We start from the raw sequence: 19,906 nt of genomic DNA on the forward strand, positions 1-19,906 counted from the left end.
ACCCAAGCACTTAAACACATATCCTCTTCTATGAGCCTGGCGCCTAAGGCGCCAGGACTGGGGTCCGCTATGAGCCTGGCGCCTAAGGCGCCAGGACTGAGTCCAAAGGGCCCCGACTTGGGCCCGCTGAGACTTCCCTGGGGAAAATTATGTCTGCCTCTGGGGTTGCTGGGCCCGACCTGGCTCCTTAGAGGTAGGCATCATGACAGTTACCTCCTAGAGGAGGCAACCAACATTGATTGTCCTATCCAGTTGGTTAGAGGCATGCTCAGCTAAGCCTGCCCCACCATATAGTCTATGATGTCACTATGCATTATAAATAAGAGTCTCTGACATGACTCCAGACACTCTCTCCTGAATTTCCTGCGCTGCGTTCCTGATCTTCCATTCATCCTGCCAGACTCCAGAGCCCACTGCAAAGCCAAAGCATAGCAGATTCCAGATTTCACTACCAAGCCAAAGCATAGCTGATTCTACTCCAGCAAAGGCCTATATTCAGAAAATCCCACTATAATCCCATTAAAGAGTGGAAAACTGTGGTACCCTTTTTGGGAAGCATCCTGAAACCAGACCGGCTTCTTGCCACTACCTGCATGCCCACTGACCTATAGTATCTGGTGACCTGACCTTGCCCAGTGGTCTTTTGCCAGGAGAGTCCGCAATCTGGTGACCAGAATCCTTCATGATCAGAACCTGTTGACTGTCCAAAATCCCAGATTCAAAAGTGGACTGTGAGTATAATCCCCATCCTAGAGAAACACATAGTCTCTCCATCTTGACCCATTTGTCTTTATTCCAATCACAAAGCAATCCTATCCATACCCTGGTAACTTGTTATAAACTGTTAGAATTCTCTGTGCACCCTGTCATTGAATTTCCAAGCGTTAGCGCCACTTTCCTATTTCCTTTTGTCCTGCATAGATCATAAATCCTTAGTCATATTTTGAGTATCCAAAGTAATTTCTGCATAAGGTTCAACACTGGGGTGACAAGGTTGACTTCGCAAGTCAACCTTGGATCTTACTGTGTCCCTCTTTATCAATATAGTCTTGATAACCTAGTTCAAGTCAAACCTGCTCTTTTCTCAGCTGATTTTCTTTCCTCTCTCATGGTTTCATTTTACCCAAAGCGAACCTTCTTCTACCTTCCAAATCTCCCTCAATTCTTCACCTATAGCCCTACTTTCACCTCTGTATTATTCCTGTGATACACATCTGTCTCCCAGCCCAAAAAACGCATTGAAAATCCAAGTATTTCACCCGTTTTTCATAAAATGTGCTTGTATCATTTTAAACAGGAATTGAAAACAAATGCAATTTTTTAACGTGTGAATTCTGCTGCAGCATGTTCTAGCTTTCCACTTGTTTTAGAATTGTATGCCTTTTGTTTATCCAATGCCTTGTGGTTGCTAGTGTTTTTGCATTACTACATTTGTGAGAAATCATATTTGCCTCAAAGATTTAACCGCACATTAATCATGTATGTGTCAATTTCCGAGTGTCATTTTATGCCATTGAAATTGGTTTACCCTCTTATTTTGTGAGGCTAGGTCGGATTTTGATTCTGTTTACTGCCTCTTATCCCTGACTACCTGCTGCTTCTTTCTATCCACTCAGAATTATTTGTGGGTTGAGGGAACATTGCAGGGGGAAACCTTAACTTGGGTGTTATCTATCCTAATTCAAACAGTGCTCTTATTAAATTGTGCTTTGGATTTGTTCATGTAGAATGTTAACCAAGTGTAGTTCAGTAGTCTTTATTCTAATTATTACCCCATTGTGTGCCCCATATTAAAATGTATGTGATTTTTGTGAATTCTAAAAATAAATAAATATTGTATTTTCACCAACCGGCCTGGTTCATGGTCCATTATGACCGGGGTATTTGTAAAAGGAGGTGTGAAACGGGTCGGGTATCAGCTCAATTTGAATTCATTGAAATTACAGAAAAAGCATTCCTATTGAGCGCCACATCACAGGATAAGACCAAGTGTCCTGGTCCGGTGTGTGATGCCAGATTGGTATCCTTAACAATTGGAATATGCAGTCCAGTTCAAACATTGATTTCCAACATGAGGCCTAGTGAATGCGAAAGGTGGGCCCCACTCAACATTACCAAAATGGGTAGGCAAAGGAAAGTGTGTCTTAAAACTTTAATACATCAGAATGTGTCCAATGCAGTTGCAAAAGACAGTTGTGGCTGAAAATGCTGTTTACATAAAATGTGAAAAGCTAACATTTCTTTTTTTTATTACTTGTTTTTAATCAAAGTTAAAGATTTTTACAAGGAAGAAGAGTTTGTTGCTGATTATTTGCTGTGAGCCTCTATTTATTTCATAGCATGCTGTAAACATTTTGCTTCGGCAATAGTCCATCTTGTTTTTTCTCCTGAAATCAGGCGTGCCCACCAAACGGCCGCTTCACGCAGACCTCAAAGGTATTGTGCCCAGGCAGGTCATTGGCAAATGTCTTACAGTCTCAGGTTGAATCTGGTCTATGCATAGTTGTCATGATTCCTGCCCCTCATGTCCCCAGCCCTTCAAGATGTCAGGCTGGAGCCAGGCCACAATCACCTACATGGCCCTCAAGGGCCTCTCCATCCCTCCAAAGACCCACTTGGAGTCAGACTTCGTGCTTGTGGCACCAGACTCACTCACTCCCATAGCATAACATTGGGGATTGGACTTGTAGTGCATTGATGGGGACAAGATGGATGCCCCCACATATTTCGGTTCCCAGAACAGCATGTGCGGTCTAGTCTTTTGGGTGTGGTTCAGCCCAGAGACACCTGGGAAACCCAGAGACTATTTAAGCCACACCCAGGCTGAGAAAAATGCTTTGCGTTTTCTGCACCTGCAGCGTGACACTCACCGTGTTCGGATCGGTCTCCAGTAGGCCTGTATCTTTCTTCTGCGCTCAGCTCCTGCAAGAACAAGAACACCGTTAGGAACAGCCTTACCTTGCAGCGCTTCTGCCCATCATTCATCGCTTCTTCTGTTCTGCGGGCATCTTCGGAGGTGTCATTCCCGTCCCGGAATGCCGCTTCCTAATGAAAAGGGAAAAGAACAGAAAAAAGGCATTAGTAAGCATTCTGCAAATCTTTGCTTATTTTTAAATACTGTACAAGCTTCAAACGCTTACCTGAATCCCAGCTGCTCTGGGGGAACTCTGTCCCCGGAACTTCTCATCCATCTGCAAGAGGGAAAAGACACTCCAGGTTAGCGTGGAAACATCTAGAGGCGCTGCATACTGCGCTTAACCACCGCATTTGTTCTTCATAACCGGCATCCACGCTGAAAACGTCGCGGCACCTAAAAGACACAGAAAAAGAACTCAGTTCAATACAAATATGAAAGTGGTGCATCGCGTATCGTGCTCTCACTCACCTTCAGCGCTACTCATCTCAGCAGCACGCCACCATCCCCAGACGCCGGCCATCATCTAAGGAAGGAAAGGAATGAAGTCAGAGAACTGTTCAAAAGACTCATTATACTTACCTGTCGGACTCTTGCCAATGAAGTAACTAGGCAGCAACGAGCCCACATCAATCAATGTGCCCCTGCGCTGAAAGCAGGACGGAGAGCACACTATCTAAGGTGAGCTGGGGATCAAAGGGAAGGGTTGGACCCCAGGGAAGAAGGGGTTCAAGCACACAGAGACAATAGGGAGTTAAACTCTACCAATCCTGTGTTTCAGGCCCAGTCTCCAGTCGAATAGCCTCCAGGGAAGGGTTTGAGGTCGTAAGAGGTCAGAACAGGTTGAGTGATGTCCCCGTGGATACCAGGTGAGCGTTACAGAATGCAAAGCCTCACATTAAAATCCACCTGGCCGTCATGGATACTTCAGAAACCGACCAGTTAGCCCAAATGTTGGGGCAACTACGTTCTGAAGGACATGCAGCCAGGCAGGAGACCAACACCCTGAGGAGAGAGCTGATAGTAGCCAAAGAATGCACTGATGATTTAAGCCGGCAACTTCTCTGAGTGACGTCCCCGTGGATACCAGGTGAGCGTTACAATAGTCTACACTTTCTGATTATGAAATAGACCTTATCACCAGAATTTTGTTGGTCGGAAGGAGGTTTAGTCGAGCTCTTACAAATGTGCTCCTCAAAGTCTTATTAGGAAATTTCTTAATGTATTTTTGGACTTGGATACATTTTTTTACCGTCTTCAGGAGGTGGTTTAGCAGTTTGTTTTCAGCTGCTTCCTCTTCAGTATGGATCCAGTCCAATTGCTCCATTTTGTTCTTGATTCTTATCAGCTAACATTTTATTTAAAGAGTCATATAGCAGTATGTTATATTGACTTCAATGCAGCACAAGACTGTGATCCAGAACTCTAAAGTGAAGCCAAGGACTTTGCATTTGTAACAAATAAAAACATAAAACAAACACTTACTTTCATCAATCAAAATGACCTGATTTAAAAAGAGGGCCTATTTCTCTTGGGGAAGTGAACACTAGTTTCCTATGTTGACTGTGGCCTATGTGTGAATAATACTGAAAGTGAGACTGTGAGTGTACTAAAGAAAGATTGTATTCCTAGACAACAGGCACAGATGCGATACAGAAAGTCTTGTGAAAAATACATATTTTTATTTTAAAATGCTGTTCTGTTGGAATTATGTGTGTAGCTTGTTTTCCCCACTGAACTGAAATGTCTGTGCCTCTAAAACTTTGACCTCAAGACCTTTGGGCTTGACCCATGAGGAGAAGCAGGTCTGGTAGGTTTTCAGCTTGAAATACAAAGAAAATTAAAGAGTAGATCAGAATCGCGGAGGGTACAGATATGATGGCCAGCAGAAATGACCATTGAGGTCAGACCTCCCCATTAACTGTGCATTAGCTTCTGACAGAGACTCTTGAAGTCACTTAATGGCAAAGTAGAATAACATGAGCCAGGCAAAAATCTGTGTCATGTGATTGGGGAGAAATGAAACGTATGAGGAGAGGGGAATTGGATGGGAAACGCAGGAGCCCATGTGATGCATTGCCTACTATTAACAGTGCACTGCTTTTTCCTTTATAAATAGAGAATTGTGCATCCCAGTGAGCTCATCCAGGACTCATATTAAAGGACATAAAAAGCCTGTCAGTGAATATTAACCATGTGTGATATAGAGAATATGAGTTAGAAAGACAACCATGATTCTGTCCTTCTCATAATTCTGAGGAAGTGGAAAGTTGGTGAGGTGATAGGCTGTGAAATTAATGTTTGAATTGTGAAGTGGCATATCTTTCACTATTTTGGCTTAAGAGCATATTGTGAAAAACAATATCTCCTCCCAGAAAGGCCGTGCTTAAGTGAAATTAGTATTTCCCTATGCCAGGTCACCAGTGGGTCATCTGCTGTTTGCAGACAATCTATTATTACTGCACCAGACTGAAATAGGCCTGCAGCGACAGCTGTGAGCCCTATAGCTATATGTTCAGGAAACCGCCCTTAGGATCAATCCAACAAAATCAAAAATCCTAACCTTGGTACCAAACAAACAAGTAAACAAGAGTAAGAAATTCAAGTGGTTCCTAAATGGGGAACCAGCTTCAGTTGTTTCATCAATGGTATCTCTTGGGATCACACTAAATGATAGTATTAATGATGTACCAGGAGTACTAAGACTGCGAAGCAAAGTTAAACACTTAGCATCACAAGCTTTGCTCATCAACCATCACTACTGTTCCTTTTCTTGACTACCCCTTATAGAATTCTATAAATTAAAAGTCTCTCCAATTTTGACTTACGCAGCAGGGGCAAACTTTTTTATAAATGGTAAGGTTTTGTCCTCCCTGGAGGGACTTTTTTGGAAAAGTGTTTCAAAGCTTCTGATGACCATACCAATTGAATGTATAAGGAAGGTACTGGGCCTAACGTCACTGTATACTGCCACGGTATGAAAGTCAATGGCTCTATACAGTAAATGTGTTAACCCGCAGGATAGAAGTGGATTTTCCACTATAAAAAAGCCCTAACAAGCGAACTGGTTCTTGCATTGACTAAGTGGCAGAAAACTTGCATAAGTATTCTGGAAAACATTGCACTGACAGAACAACTGCTAACGGAAGATCCAACTAGGGTCACAAAAAAGCTCCTAGACCACGATTGGATCTCGACCCAGGAGAAGTTGTGGGCATACAATATTGTTGCCACATGGCGTGACGAAATTTACACAAGGGGCATGGTCCCTCCATACCTGGAAAAGTTCCCTTCTAGAGTGGAAAGGCAAACCTTCCCCTAAGATTCCAGTTGAACCTTTATCCAACAAGGGAAGTTACAGAAAGAAGAAAAAAGGCCTGGGTGGATTGACTATTAGCCTGTCGAATATGTGGTATTGGGGCGGAAACCCTTTACCACTTGGTTATGAGATGTGATTCATTAGCAGTTCTGAGAGACAAATGGTTGGGAAAATTCCTAGGTGAATTTGATTCAAGAACATTGGAAGAGTGGTGGTCAATTTTAAGATGGGGAAGCAAACTATCTTTTTGAGGTACATTTTTGCAACCTTGGACAATTAGGTCCCTTTGCGTTTTATTAGGAAATTCTTTTTTGAGGTCTTTACCCGGGCCTCGGAAATTTAAGTGGTTTCTTTTTATTTGTGATGTTCACTTCATGTGATGTTTTTTTCTTTCTTGTGATTTTTTTTTTTGCATTTAAGGTTTTAATGTAAACCAATTGATGCTAAATAATAATACAAAAAGTATTTCCCTATTCACCATAAAATATGGAATTCAAAAATATATACGTTCATGCAGTTATCGGAAAAATGAAGATTGTTGCAATGTAGGGAGATTTTGAGAAAAGCAAAATTATAAACCAACATGTCTTTTTGAAGTGATGCATTTTTCTCCTCCCTTCAGTCTACATAATCAACCCCTCCCAACTGGAGGCAGAGACAGGGAAACCAAGAAGCTAACCAGGCCTGACATTGTAGGAGCCAGATGAGGACTGGGTACTTTTGACTATCATTGACAGAAGCCTTTGACCAGATCTGTGCTTTCCCATGATGAGCCCTGCTGTTTCCCTGAGAGCCCAATAACCAAAGCCCCCCATGTAAGTAGATTTATTCAGATGATAACAAAAGTGTGGGGGGATTCTGGTCAGCCTTCATATCCTTCTTGCATAGTGGTTAGTGGGGGGGGGGGGCAAAGCTGTGTAAACCCTGCCCATATTTGACTAAAAAGATAACTCACTTCCTCATAGAAAAAACCTCCTATCCATTTAAATTGAATTGCATTGGTATGATATGATGTGATATGATATGACATGATATGATAGTTTATTTATATAGTGCCTATACACAATGTGTTTCAAAGCGCTTCAAGGCAAGGAAGGAAAAAAGTGAAAATACAACGACATTCTTACAGGCCATGAACAGTAAGGATGTGAAATTAACTATCGTACTCGGCCTGAAAACATTTCAGATAGTGCAAGTGCTAAAACATAGATAAGGAAGGGAGGGGGAGAGTGGGAAGGAAATGGAAAGAGACAGGCGACTACCGTACTAGGCATGACGACATTTCTGGTAGAGCCAGAGGAAAAAAAAAAATTAGGGAGAGGGGTGCAGAAAGGGAGGGGAGGAACAAAACACGTGATTATCGTACTAAGCATGACAACGTTTCAGATAGTGCTGGATGGAGGGGGGCAACAGTAAGGTGTTAGGGGAGCAACAGATGAGGTTGCTATCATAGTAGGTCCAGGGACAATTCTGATAGAGTAAGTGCATAGAAGAAAGTAAGGGGAGGAGGTATGGGATGTTTTTACCCATGCATCCAAGCCCTACCATAAAACTGTGCAGTACTGGCATGGAAAACATCATGATGGTCAGAACTCCCCAGAGAGTGCACTGGGAAAACATGAAGAATAGGCTGACACCTATTTTTGCCTATGTTGTGAGCACAGGAGGGCACCGCCTAAAACCACCATTGGGCTACACACACAGTAGCCTGAAACCATTGGGAGTGGCAATGCTGATTGCCAAAAGCAACCCAGAATTGTGGGGAATTCATTTTCTTAATAACAAAAATGGATGCAGTACCGGTGCTCACCATATTAGAAAGCCGGCATTTTAAAACCACCAGACTTTTGTGTAAAACTGAACAAATGAACCGAAACCAGGCCAAGGAAAGACTTGCTAAGAGGTCGATACAATGTAAAACTATATTCTGAAATGACTTGAAGGAAGTAATTATTTAATGCATATATAAAAAATAGCTGCATGTAAGTTGGATTTGAATGTAGAAAACTGGGAACTAAAGTGACATTTAGCTGAATTCTGCCTGACAACTACCCCCGACAGGAGAAACCTGCTCAGCCACTCTTCCCAGGCCTGGATGCATCCTGCTGGCCCCACCAAAAGGAGGTCACATGGCCCTGTTGATTGAAAGGGGAGTGGCAGCTGGGACTACAGGGATCTGAATAATGGGCCTTCTTTGGCTCAGGCAAATGTTATATTGGGGGGGGCCGTAAGGTGTCTTCCTCTTGGGGGAAACTGGGAGGGGCAGTGCCTCTGCTAGCAGCTGAGCTTGGGGGAAGTGGATAAACCAGTTATTCCACCCTGTGATGTGGGAAGCCACACCCATTTTTGACCAGAGCATAATTTTAAAAAGATAGATAACGCATAGTGCGGACTGGTCAAAATTGTATAATTAATACCATTATTCTTGTGATTTTTCTGTGCACGTTTTAAGAGGCGTTAGGACCCTGTGGTGTATTCTGGGAGGTTGCTAGCGGAAAATAGGGTCTTACTCCAAATGTCTGCATGTTAAAAATCTGACACACATCAATTAATGTCCATACTCCTTGCGCACATGTGTGTAATTTTTGGTAAATGTCCGATATTGGTAAACCAGTCAAAAAGCGCAAAATGTTGTCATTTTTTAATGCAAGCCCCCAGGAATATCAGAGGCGGACAAGCATGGACCATAAGGAATATATAATGTGTACATGTAATTTCAACAAATTGTGTATCTGGGAAATATGTATTTGAATCAAATATAGATTTGTGGGCAAATTGACCAGGGGAGGATCCTCTGACACATAAACAGACCTCATCATGATGACAAGCCATTTCCTTCCCCCAATCATGGGAGAGGGGAGAACTGGGCCAATGAAAAGTAGAGAGGGGCAGGATCAGTTATGCCACGCACACACCCACTTCCAAAACACATAAAAAGAGACTGCTGGGACAGGTAGAGACATTCATTTTCCATTTCTGCTGAGCATTTTGACAGCCGACATCCCATCCAGACAAAGACCAGAGATCCAGAGAGACCAGAACTGTGCAGTGCTGAGAGCAGAACCAGAGACCAGACCGCTGTTCAGAACCACCCGCCGGAAGTCCTGTCCAACCTGACCAGACCTTGACGGCTTATTTCAAAAATATAGTGTGAGTACTCACTGTGCCAAAACCAATCTCTTAGTTTAAAATAATCTAATCCAAACTATTTTAACCTAATTAGAATAGCCTCCTAGAAATCGTGTCATCCGTCATTTTTAAAGCTGCACAACTGTCACCTGTCAATTCTGCAGCTGCAAGCTGTCACCTGTCACTTTGAGTTTACTTTAAATCCGAAAATCTACCTTTATTAAATTGTCCGTATCTCTGGAACCGGTTGTCCGATTTAACTTTCCTCTGAAAGCTTAGAATCTAATCTTTCCAACAAGCCTAGAACCGACTTGCTACTCCTTATACTTTTGCCACAATCACGATTCACGCATTCGCGGATTTACCGCGATTTTCGATTTGGCTCAATTTCTCCACTTGTCAAAGTAGCAGCTCCATTCTTTCCTTTGTTAAAATCCGTTTGCAACCTGGTAATAATTCATAGAGCATTGCTAAAGTGAGCCTGAACTAATATAAAATAGTCATCACCTACAATGAACCTCTAGAGGGAATTAAAAGCATTTTTAGCACATTTCTCACTTCATTGTCATCACATTCAAAGCATTTTGGGCCTGTGTTTCAAACCTCTACCTGTTTTCCTCTAAGCTTGCTGGGGGGGAACTTCATTTCGTATTGTATTTTGTTGGGATTCTTGAAGACTGTGTGCTCTCCTTCCATTTCTTACATTGCATAGGGGGGTGGTGAATTGTCAAGGAAAAGTGTTTACATTGTCTTTTGTTGAAGCAATATCAAGTTATTTTCTGTACTGCATTTCATTCATCATTGCGTTTCCTTGAACCATATAAATCATTCTTTCCCACCTTATTCTTCTGTTCCTATTCATAAGTTACCTCTTGCTGATTACTGCTCATATTCACAAGTGTAATGTCCATTATCAATTTATTTATAGAAGTGTGATATATATATATATATATATATATATATATATATATATATATATATATATATATATATTTTTTTTTTTTTAAATTTTCAAATAAACCTTTTAATTTGCAAAACAAACCTACTTCTTGGCTCAGTGGGGTCAGGGGGATTCTCAGAGGGGGGTGTTATACAAGGGTTGTCATCCAGAGTACTGAACTGGACATAAAAATACATCAATAAGGGTTTTCCTCAGCATCCCAGACTAGGCATTGACTTAGCTGTAGTGTTGATTGAATATCGCTTTCAAAAGTGGGGGCTCAGAGCCGGGATATTCTGGGTTAGATTTACCACTTGTGCAGATTAATACAGTGTGCCAACTGACCAGATACACATATCCAGTTAGATCACCACGCTGTTTTACACTGTGAAAGCATCCCTCAAAGGAACGCTCTAAGGAAACGGTCTGTTTTGCAAAATGAAATACAAACTTCTGGAAGTCAGGAAGGAACTCAAATTCCAGAATGACGACCTTGGTAGATATGAAAATAGCCAGAGAGCACTTCTTACATAAGCTATTTGTGAGAGGTGAGTGGACTCATCAGGACCAAACGGTCTGGTTGCAGGCAATCGCGCAACAGGTCACTGAAACAGTGTTAGATATATGGAGAGATCAGGGTCCATTACATGTGGCCCTGAGTGAATTATATATGGCTTCTATACAAAGATGAACACAATAAGATTGCCAGGATAGCGGCATATTTGTATCTATATATGGGAGCCATGCAGGATAAATGTGCTGAAGGCCAGGATCTGGCAAATAGGCAACAGATGGCGTTAGAAAAGGCCCAATCTGACCTGGTCTCTTCTGAGCAGAGGCTGCAGAGGAGCCAGGAGTCAGAAAATGATAGTAGGCAGTATATCATTAAAATAAAAGAGGACATGTATATACTGCAACAGGAAAAGACAGACCAGGATACCAGAATTCTGGCTTTGCAGAAGGAGCACCAAGACAGTTTGGACTCCTTACTGCTGAGCCAGAAAAAGCTGGAGCAACAGATCAATTTCAACAGGGCATGCACAGAGCAGGTAGCCACCCTGCAAATCCAACTAGACAGAGCGAAAGAGGAAAACAATACATTGATTTTGAAAGACCTGGATACCCAGGCAGAGTTTGATGAAGAACGCCAGAAAGCTGGTGCCTTTCAAAGACAGAGGGACGACCTGGTGTCACAAATGCAGGCTCTTGGTCAGGAAAGGGATACCTTAGGCCAGGAAGTCTGCCATTTAAAAAGAAAAAATGAAGAAAATCACTTGGCCCTCCAGGGGCTGGGTGACCTCCAAAAAGAGCATCAGGGCTTGCTAGATCACACCAGGAGGGTGGAGAAGGCTCTGGCATGAAAGGAGCAGGCCAGTAGGGATGGGACTGAAGAGGTAACCCTCCTGCAGCAGAGACTGGCCCAGTACTCCAGGACCAATCAGGAGGCACAGAGAGAGAATGAGGCTCTCTGTCAGCACAATGATAGGCTCCAGCAACCGGTAGCCATGTAGGAGAGACTGGTAGAGACTAGTAAGGCCTTAACTGAGGAACTGAAAGCGCAGGCTCTTGCATTGCAACAAAAAGCAGGGGCTGATAGAGACGAGGTTTGCTGGGAAAGGGAAACGCCTGAGCATAACCTCAGGAGCCCTGGGACCAGAGGCCTTCATCTCTCCCAGTCCCTGGACTCAGCCACCCCCACGTCCCCTGGCGCACATGAGCACAGGGCCACAGGAATGGCAGATTACTATCCAGCCAAAAGTATGGGGCTCATAGGCCAGTACCACCCAGGAATGGAGGGGCGGGCATCCGGGTATGGGCACCCAAGCACAGTGCAATTTAGTGGGGAACCCCAGGAGAGTAGGCCCATTAAGGGCACCCTGAAAACCTCTGCCCAGTTAGGTCAGTGGGGGGGGATACCCATCAAATCCTGGCAGCAAGGAGGGATCTGAAGACTCCTCTGAGCGTTACAGGACACAGGAGACCAGGTCCCCACATTTTGCCAGCCATTCCCAGGCTCACAGAATCCGGGAAAACCTGGAAGATCAGACGGGCACCTCTGGGAGCAGTGCTTCGGAGTCAGAGGATGAATGGACCAGGGTGACCCGAACCAAAAAGGCCAATAAGGCAAAAAGGGCCTTCCTTAAGGACCCATTGAAACATATAAAGGCAATAAGGAGTGTCATCACGCCTTATCATAAGAACGCCAAGTATTCTGTTTGGGAACACTTGGAGCTCTATGAGCAAATGATGGCGACATTCCATTTGAAGGACAGCAGTAGCTGCATCCAGTACGTCAAATGGACATTCTCCCCTGAATACTCCAGTTTCTTTGCAGGGCTGGAGGATCAAAACCATTCAAGGTGGTCAACATACAGGGCGGCCATCTTGAAACATTTTTCTGTGCACAGAAATCCTCAAGAGGCTCGCAAGGCAGCCTACAATTTGCAATGTGGGGAGGATCAGGCCCCACAAGAGTTTGTGCAAGAATTAAAGCGTGCTTTTGCGCAGACCACTAGAAGGGTGCGCACGGATAGCAGTGAATTTATCAATACGTTTTTCCATGCCTTACCCAAATACATAATGACCCAGCTCGTGAGAGATATTCATGAGAAAAGATCTTTAGACTGGGTCATTGAACAGGCTACCCGGATCTAATAGGTGCAGAAGCCCATCGAAAATAAAAATCATGCGCCGAAAAACTCAAAAACCAACAGCACCCCTGCTGCCGCCAAGGTGGCAGAGGTAAAGGTCACCCCCGTTTTGGATTTGGAGATGGGGGGGCCTAAAAACCTACCTGCACCTAATAATGCCAAGCCCAGAAGGCCCTCGGGCCAGTCACAGACAGGGAGTCGAGGAGATAGTCCCACAAATGGGGTCCCCCGCTCCCCTGACTATGTAAGTCCCCGCTACAAGGGAAACCGACCAATCCTGAGTTATGTGTGGACTCCTCCAGCCCAAAGAGGGGGATCCAGCCAAGCACCTGACCCGGGGAACTTCCCTCCTAACTTCCCCCAGGAAGGCAGAAATTCACCAAATCCTGGGCAGAACTTTTTCCCCAGGTATCCACCCAATTTCCAGCCCCAAAATCATCCATCCTTCTTTCCCCAATTCCCTGAGCCCAGCCAACCTAATCCGGGAGAGGGGAGGCCAAGGGTGGAGGGGTACCAAAATCTTCCCAACCAGGGGTACTACAAGAGAAGGGATAGCTACCCTTCCCGGGATCAGCCAAGGGGAGAAAATAGAGCCCCGTATCAGCCTGAGCGGGTTTCACAACTTGAGCGCCAGGTCCAAAATATGGCACGGGATCTGGGTCACATACTGAGGGCTCAACAGAACCCTCAGATGAGCATGCCACTGAAGAATGCCCCAAACTCTGGACCTGGTGCTCCAGAACAATGACGGGGGCAGCACCCCTATAACCCACTGGTTCCCAGGGAGGAGGCACAAGGGGAAGGGGGGTGTAAAGCCTTGGAGGAAGCTTCCTTCCCAACTTGTGAACAGCCCCTGGAAAACCAGGAACCGGAAACAAAATCTCCTGCCCCTGAAAGCCTGCCTCCCAAGGAGCAGAGAGGGGGTGGGAGAAACAAAGGACCCAAACAGACCCACTTTGTGGAGGAGGTACAGGTCTTCCCATTTGAGGGAGAGGGATCCTCAGAAGATCCTGGGAAAAGGATCTTCTCCTTTAGAGATGGGGGAACTCCTCCCAAAGAAAAATGGGTCCCAAGGGATTCCAATCCAGACTGGGGAGATATGGAGACTGAGCTACCGCTGCCCATCATCTCATCCCAGAACCCACAATACCCAAATCCCCTGGTTCAAACCCATCCTGGTGACTGCCTAAAAAAAGGGGGGGCGGCCCAGAACCCAAAACCATTTCCAGTTGCCAACTTTTTCTTTCAGATTCCCCAGGCTCTCCACAGAATTCTGCCCAAATCTCTTTGCTAGCAATGTCCAAAACCAGAAAATTAGCGCACCAGTTGTCCAAAAATGTGCATTATCTGTGCCCCCTTGAGGAGAAGGAGGGAAGATATTATGCCCGGGTACAAGTACAGGGGCAGGGTACAATTTTGGCACTGGTGGACACTGGATCCCAAGCTACCCGTCTGTCCAAAAGGGCCTTTGATGAACTAAATGCAGGAAGGGGGGATAATTACCGTATTCCTCTCACCTCTCTTCCTGGACAACTGCAGAACTTTGACGGGAAGGAAATTCCCGTCGAAGGGACTGCAGACTTGGACATTAAAATTGAGCGACACAAGGTGAAACACCCGGTCATAGTAGTGACTCCAGAGGGCACCCCTTGTTTACTAGGGAATGACCTCCTGAGAAGGTTGTCACCCCTAATAGATTGTGTAAACAAGGTCCTCTGGACCCAGACTAGCCAACCAATAAAATTAAAACATAGTGTTAACCATGTTAGTTTAAAAGGCACCTGCCACATGGTTGAACAAAAATCTGACCAAGTAGAATTTCACTTCCAGAACAACCAAATTCCAGACGTGACAGTAATAGCAGTAGGACAACAGACTGGTGATGGGGGGTCCTCTCTATTTCTGAAAATCAACCTTCCTTCCAGTTTAAGGTGGTATTCCAAACTGGAAGGAAACACTCTGACATTCTTTACCAATCCACAATCAGGCACTCCCACTCATATAGTCCAGAAAGATGTGAAATCAACTCAGAGCCTGGCTGATATTCAGCAAATTGGAGAGCAGTTGTTCATCCCTGTTCAGTTAAATGATGGGAAGGACTCTGTTCTCGCTCGAGTGTGTGTGAACAACGGTAAGAGCTTCATCAGCGAAGCCATGTTCCGCCAACTCCCAAAAGATCCAGCCATTCCCACATTCAAACTGATAGACAAATGGGAAATGGACCTGGAAGCACCTAATTCCAAACATCTCCAGCCAAGCAGGTGTATGCTCAAAATCTCCATTTGCAACAAGAGCGTAGTCCATAATTGTTGGGTCGTGCAAGACGTCACTGCTGCCTTTTACTTAGGCAGTGACAATCTCTCCATTAGTTTGGACCTAATAAACTTCAAAGCTTGGTCCCGATTAGCGGATAATCCCATGGGCTTTGATAATCCAGAAAAAGCATTTAGGTCAGCTCAATTGCTACCTTATGCAGTTGTAATTCATATTAAAGAGGAAGTCACCATCCCAGAAAGGACCCGACAATTCTCCCTGGAAGTGAAAGTTAAAAGAGGACAAAAATTGAAAAACCCTGATGCTTATATACATCTAAATACTTCTCTCCAACAGTAAGGGTTGGGGGTAAACCCAACACCATTAGTCAACATAGAACATGACACCATTCCAATAGAGGTGGATAACAGCGACTTACAGAGTATTACTCTAGCCACAGGGACCATCATTAGATTGGCGGTTGATGACCGACATTTCTCCATTGATTTAGGAAATGAACTGTTAGGACCGATCCCCAAGGACTGTTTTGACAGTGACAGTGAGGACAATACAACACCAGACAGGATTTTCACCTGGCATGGGGGGAGGTTCCTGGTGTACACTTCTTGCCCTTATGGTAAGGAAGATGTGACTTGTGACTTCAGAGGGGATGAGGTGATTTTACAGGTCCATGAGGGCTGCCTTGCTCACCTGAAGCCTCCGGTCCAAATCAGCACTCTGACCAGGGACTTCTCCACCCAGCTGGAGGAGGTCGCTGAGATAGCAAAACCAGAAGTCTTTCCATGCTTCAGGCAGATGGTGGAAGAGAGAGTCAACCTAGCTGATGCTTGTGTGACTCTGGAAGAGAAGCAAAAGTTGAAACAAGTTTTCTTGGATTTTCAAGATCTCTTTGCGGTAGACTCATATGACTGTGGTCGCACCGACATCCACACCACAACAATTCCCACGGACCCTGGAATGACTTCAGTGTTTGTGAAGCAATATGGTTTGCCTCTCGCATCCATGGAGTCTCTTACTGAAATAATTAAGAACCTTGAGTCCCAGGGAATAATCCGTCCAGTCCACAGCACTTTCAATAATCCGGTGTTGGAAATATTGAAGCCAAACGGCCAGTGGACACTCTGTGCCGACCTTAGGGAGCTCAACAAACGGGTCCATACTTCCCGATGGCCTCTACCCTACATTGACCAAGGGCTGGCCCAGATTCAAGGGTCACAAGTATTCACTGAAATAGACCTGACCAATGGATACTGGACCGTGCCTGTCAGTAGGGAGGACCAATACAAACTACCTTTTACCTTTGGGGGCCAGCAGTACACCTGGACCCGGACTCCCTTCAGATACCTCAACTCCGGCAATGAATTCAACATTTTCCTACATAAGGCCATGCCCGACCTGGGTGCGAGGGGTAACCTGGCTTAAGTAGATGATGTCCTCATCAAAAGTTCATCTGTGGAGGAACACATAGCGGAGATCCGTTATGTTCTGACACAGTTGAGGGCCGCCGGAGCAAAACTTTCCTTTCAGAAAGCACAGTGGTGTAGAACCCCTGTTAATTTCTTGGGGCATGAGATTACTCATCAGGGTCTCTGTCCCCAGGAAAAGAAAGTGGAAGCACTTCAGAATCTGAAAGACCCCACAACCCTGCGGGAACTAAGGAGCCTCCTTGGACTGATTAATTACAGCAGAAAGTTCATTGAAGGCTACGCAGAGGTCACTAGACCCTTGATTCATCTCTTGAAGGGGGGAGGGTCAAGTGGGAATGGGGTCCAGAACAATCCGAGGCAGTAAGACAACTCAAGAGAAGCCTCTCACAAGCACCTTGCCTAGCTTACCCTGTCAGAAACAAGGAGTTCTTCCTGGAGACAGGGTTCTCTAATACGTGCTTGACGGCAGTATTATACAAAAAGCATGAAAAGGTCAATAAAGTAATTACCTATGTGAGCAAAACTTTATCCTCTGTGGAGGAAAAATTCAACGATTGTGAGAAGGCACTCCTGGCAACGGTGTGGGCATTGAAGAATTACCGCCTGTTTATCCATGGGGAACACATCATAGTGGAGACTCCATTCCAGCCTCTGCAATACCTCCAAAGTGACAGAATCCGTGCCGGAAATGTGAGTAATTCCCGAATTACTTCCTGGATTCTGTCAATGCAAGGCTTTCCTGTGGAGGTCAGATATGGCCAAAACAAGAAGAGTCCCCTCACGCAAGGTCTGGCTGACTTGCATGATTGTGCCAGAGAAAACTGTCTCGAGGACGAAAGTCTAAAAATCAAGGACAACATGGAGGCATACCTTAATTCCACACACAAAGTCTTTGAAGAAGACCAGTGTGAGGGAATGCCCACTGTCTATGTGGATGGATGCTTGCACCATGTTGACAACAACGGGGAGAAAGAACTGGTGGCCGGCGTAGGGAATGCATGGGTGAAGGAGTTTCCAGAACCCTCCGCTGGATAAAAAATTGGTCCTCGAAGTAGTCAGGTGGCAGAATTGATGGCTGTATATCAGGCCATCCTCACTGCTGTCCAGCATCAACTCCATGAACTGGACATAATCACAGATTCGGATTATGTACGGAACGGGTTCGTGGAGCACCTGGTTAATTGGAAAACCAGAGGCATGTTGTGTGCTAATAACAAACCCCTGAAACATGGGAAGTTAATCCAAAACATAGATGATCTGGTCACATCGAATGGGATGACCATCTACTGGAAAAAGATCAAGGGTCATTCCAAAGTAGAGGGACCAGACAAAACTGGAAATGACTTAGCTGATCAGCTGGCCAAAACCGGGGCCATCCAAGGGGATCTAATCGAAATAGAGTCCCTGTTGGGGGAAATCCAGGTCACTGCTATCACCAGGTCCCAGACAAATGCTCACAATGATTTTTCAACTGCACAATGGAGTAAGGAGACCCCTGATGCTGATTTAATTACAGCTCAGAAGGGGGATCCAATTATTGGTAAGTTTTACCAACACCTTGAGGACCCTGAGAACTTTCCCCTGACGGATACGGATTACATTTGGAAAGAGGACCTAAGAGTGTTGATGAAATGATCAAAAATGTTCCGAATCCAAGACGGTTTGCTGGTAAGGAAATCCAAAGCTGGCCACGATCAGTGGGTGGTTCCTACCTCATTCCGAAGCCTGATGTTAAGTCACGCCCATGATGCGGCCACCGCCGGTCATAGGGGGTTTCACACAACACTGGAAATCTTAAGAGAGGTTGCATACTGGCCACACATGGGGCAGGACCTTGAACAATACTTGAAGGGGTGTCTTGTGTGTGCACAATTTCAGCCATCATCCCTCACACACCGTGCACCTCTCCAAAAGAAGGGAATGACACTGCCATGGTCAGATTTGCAAATCAACTTTGTAGGCCCTGTAATTCGCTCGTCTAGAGGAAACTTTTACATGTTGACCGTTACATGCTTGTTTACCAAGTGGGTGGAATGTCTCCCAGCCCCAAACTGCAAGGCAGAAATAGCAGCTCCCCTGATGATTAACCACATCTTTTCCCATTTTGGTCTATCTCAAAGGATTGAGTCAGACAGAGGTAGCCACTTCACCAGTGAAGTAATGACAAAGATGTGGGAGATACTGGGGGTTAAAAGGAAGCTACACATTGCTTACAGGCCAGCTTCTTCTGGAGCAGTGGAGAGATACAACCGAACCATTGTGAGCATATTAAAAAAGTTTGTGGCAGATTCTGGGCCAAGTTGGGATATCCGATTACCTCTGGTCCTAATGGCCATCAGATCTACCCCGTCATCTGCAACTAAAATGTTACCATTTGAGTTGATGACTGGACGCAAGATGGTGCTTCCCCAGCATTTGCTCTACAGATACCAAGAGCAGACGTTGATAAATGCCTCCACAACTCATGAGAATGTGGAGAATTTAAGGAAACACCTCCAACATGCTTTTGCCTATGCTCAGCGGAATCTAGAAAGATCAGCTGAGAGTATGAAAACGCACTATGATTTGAAAACCACCAGGAAGGAATATGATGTGGGAGACCGGGCCTATCTATACAATTTCCAAAGGAACCAGGCTAAACAGCGAAAATGTTTGCCTACATGGAAGGGACCCTTAGAAATTATAGACAAGATCTCCCCTGTTGCCTACAAGATCCGCATCCCCAAAGGCGGTTTGGCAAAGGGGGAAGACAAGTGGGTCCATATAAATCAGTTAAAGTGTTGCCATCCTAGGCACACTCTGCAACAACTGGAGGAGTCCTCTGCAATACCAGAGGGGGCCGCTCCAGAGTAAGTCAGTTCAAACTCTAAAATATTCCACATATCAAAAATATAGTAACGTAATGCAAATGTTCCCTGTTATATATTGTTTTAAAATCAGACTGCAAAATGCATTCGGATGTATAAAATGTACATGTTCGCCACACCATTAATAGAGGTGGAAAAATGTCTAGGAATGTGTATTGCTGCTTTTGCTTTATCATCCTAGGAGAGAGGAAACCATGGAGACTGACCAAGGAGGACGACCGGGGACCGGGAGCAGAGACCCGAGGGGCCCGGGGTACCACCCAATCCTCCCATCAGGACCAGCAAGGAGAACTGATTGATCGACCGGAGGGAGGAAATGATGCTGAACTGTGCCATCGATGGAATTGGAAGAAGAGGAGGCGAACATCCCAGATCTTGCGAGTTC

The sequence above is a fragment of the Ambystoma mexicanum genome, chromosome 6q, assembly GCF_040938575.1.
Source record: "Ambystoma mexicanum isolate Mex_15411 chromosome 6q, UKY_AmexF1_1, whole genome shotgun sequence".
NCBI lineage: Eukaryota > Metazoa > Chordata > Amphibia > Caudata > Ambystomatidae > Ambystoma > Ambystoma mexicanum.